The sequence below is a fragment of the Echinops telfairi genome, unplaced genomic scaffold, assembly GCF_000313985.2.
Source record: "Echinops telfairi isolate 266 unplaced genomic scaffold, ASM31398v2 ScPeMD7_7475;HRSCAF=8513, whole genome shotgun sequence".
Classification (NCBI taxonomy): domain Eukaryota; kingdom Metazoa; phylum Chordata; class Mammalia; order Afrosoricida; family Tenrecidae; genus Echinops; species Echinops telfairi.
The window spans coordinates 1,335,813-1,338,694 of record NW_022111379.1 but is presented as its reverse complement, the minus strand read 5'-3'; the positions used below and the strand labels follow the sequence as shown (position 1 = coordinate 1,338,694).

The window sequence follows — 2,882 nt, the reverse complement described above, 5'->3', positions numbered from 1 at the left end:
GTGGCTACCTCTCACTTCTCCCACTTTCACCCACCTCTGTCTCACACTCCTTCCTGGCTGGCTGTAGTCTAGGGTCCCATGTCCAGGTGTATATGAAGAAGGGGTGGTCAGAGAGTTTCTCTGAGCTCTCTTCTAGTCCTGATACCTGTCCGGGTCATGAGTCACTGCCCCTGGCAGAAATCCTGGGGATCAAGGTCTTGCTCCCTGCAGCCGGGCACAGGGGGTTGGGGGTGGTGGAGCTAGCCAGTCTCTGACAAGGTGAAGAGAGGGGCTGGTTGGCTGGGACCCCAGCCTTAGGGAGGGGGCACGGGAAGGAGAGGCTGAGGCCAGGGCTGGACCAAGGAGCTGGCTTGTGATGGGGGCTGGGGGGGCCCTTGGTTCTGGTGTGTATTGGGAGACATGGAGTGTATCTGGAAGGCTCAGTGGGAAGAGGGGAGCAGGAATGGCCAGCTGGGGCCTTGCGGGCAGCCGGGCAAGCTGTCAGTGGAGAGCTGGGTTAGCTGACCGGGCTCCAAGCTGGGTGCTGCCCAAGTCTCAGCATGAGCCCAACCCTCTTGAGAGGCCCTGTACAGATGAGAGGCGCTCAGACACCAGGGCGCCTCCCCCACCCCCATGCCCCTACCTCATCAGAAGGCAGGGTGGCTCCAGACCCTTGGCAGGGAGATTGGGAGGATGGTGGCCCTGAAATGACTCTCCCGAGGGTCTACCTCGCAGGGCATTGGCTCCTGGCCTGGGCAAAGCCGAGCCGACAGTTTCAGGGTCCCTGCCTGTGTTTGGGAGGACCCCATCAACCATTCTAACCCTCCAAGCAGTGCCACCGGAGAAAGGCTCAGCTCCGGGCACACTGGGCGCTCTGGATTGGAATCAGCTTGATGTTTTTGGTCATTAGTCCGACAGTGCCTCGTGGTGGGAATTCAGGGAGTGCCCAGACAGCGTGCCCATGGGGTGGGTGTTTGCGGCATGATGGCAGCCTTTTAAGACTTACTATAGGGGCCACCGACTTGACAGCCTTGGCCAGCACTGCCAGACGGCCTGTCGCTGTTTCCAGAGAGAGGTGCAACCTCTAGATCCCTTCTAAGAAACGGACAGGGTTGGTGGTAGTTGCTGATTTTCCGAACTTTTGAAATCGGTGGCGGTGGCTCAGGGCAGGGTGGGGTGGGGGCTTTCTGTAATCCTGCTGATGGATTAGACGGTGGGGCAGATCTCACAGGAGCCAGGGTGACCTTGAGGAAAGGTAGGTTCTGTCAAAGGGCAGAGAGAAATCAGCTTCTGCTCCAACTGCTGCCAGTAAAGCCTCCCCGAGCTGCAGCAGTGGCGGCAACGGCGCTGCCGCCTCCCAACCTGGGAGGCTGGCGCGTTTGACTGCATGATAAGAAATTGCCAGGCACTTTCTAATTACAATTATCATCATCGTGGATGTCTTTCTTAATTACTTTCTTATAATTAGCTATTGCTTCCCCTGCCCCCCACCCCCCAGCGTTTGTGTACTTTGCAGATTTGCTGACATTTGAGAGCCCCCAAAATAGGGACATTTGGGGAGGAGGGAAGGCAGGTGGGGGAAAGTCGGGGAACCTGGCCTTTTCAGGCTACCTGATACATGTCAGGGCCTCTGCAGAAAGACATCAGGCTGCTGTCTGAGCCATGGGGCTCAGGGTTCCGGCTTGGGGTGGTAGCCATCTTGGGCTTGGGCCCCACTGTAGAACAGAGGGGGGGGGGGGCGGCATTAAGTGCCCCTTTCTCAGAGTCACTCAGGAGTCCCATGAAGGACAGCAGTCAGAAGGAGCTTGATTCCCGGCCTAAACCGAGCAGCCCGGGGCCTGGGGGACCGCGGGGCAGGGTGGGTGGTGCCCCTGACTCGATGGTTGGTTTTCACTGTTCGCTCCTTCCTCCCTCCCTCCTGTCCCCTGCAGCCCTGTGTACGGAAGAGTGCATGCACGGCCGCTGCGTCTCCCCGGACACCTGCCACTGCGAGCCCGGCTGGGGAGGGCCCGACTGCTCCAGCGGTGAGTCTGGGGTCTGCGGGGTCAGCGGCCCCGAGTGCTGATGGGGGAGGGGATGGGGGAGGGGGAAAGGGCTGTGGAACGTGCACGCTGAGTTCCTGGGTGCCGGCTGGGTGCCTCAGGGTGGCTACCCCAGTGGAGGTGGAGGCAGCATGGAGCCTGGAGCCATGTGGGGCCAGTGATGTGGTGTGTGTCTAGGGGCCCCCGGGTCTACGTAGACGACTCTGACTTCTGGTGAAATACCTGTAGATGGGGCTCTGCAGGGGGAAGAGATGCGGCTGCGGCCCATGGGTGCAGGGCACCAAGACCGAGGCCTGCTTCCTGGTCAAAGGTTCAAGTACCAGGGGAGGCTGAGTGCTGGCTCATTTGTGAGACTAATGAGCCCTGGATCGTCTGTTGAGGCAGGTCACTGTGTGCCTACAGCTCTGTCAGTAGCCAGTGCACTTTCTCCTGTTGAGCACAGAATGCCAGCCTGCCCGGTCTGGTGGGCACTCCTGGGCTGACTCAGTGGCCCATGCAAGCACGGAGCATCGTCTTCATGGGGAGGCTGGATCCACTGAGGGCAGGGTGCTCGTGGCTGCTCTCCGGGGACCTTCTGCAGGTAGCCCGCTGAAGGCCCAGCTTCCTCTCCGGCTCCCTTTCCCCAGTCCTCTCAGATCACTCACCTCCCCTGCCAGTCTGCAGTCCCTGCGTGGGTACAGGCAGTCTCTTGGGAGTTTCAGAGAGGCCTTGATTCGCCCACATTAGCTGAAGCCCACATTTCTTCCAGCTCAGAGATGGGATATAGCCTGCCTTTCTGTGGTGACTGGAGTGGCGACCAGTCCATTATGTGCATGGCTTTGGGAGCCTCTGCCAGCCCCCCAGCCCATAATTACTTCAATG

At 59.8% G+C, this 2,882-nt stretch overlaps 1 long non-coding RNA gene across 1 annotated transcript in view; it reads left to right on the top strand.

Annotated features, from left to right (window-relative positions):
• The window catches only part of LOC123521191, a 51,239-nt gene extending 49,248 nt beyond the window's left edge, over positions 1–1,991 (top strand). Inside the window, exon 3 of the long non-coding RNA XR_006679662.1 lies at positions 1,911–1,991. This is a non-coding gene — a long non-coding RNA (uncharacterized LOC123521191). The remainder of the gene's footprint in view (positions 1–1,910) is intronic.
• The last annotated feature ends 891 nt before the right edge of the window (positions 1,992–2,882 follow it).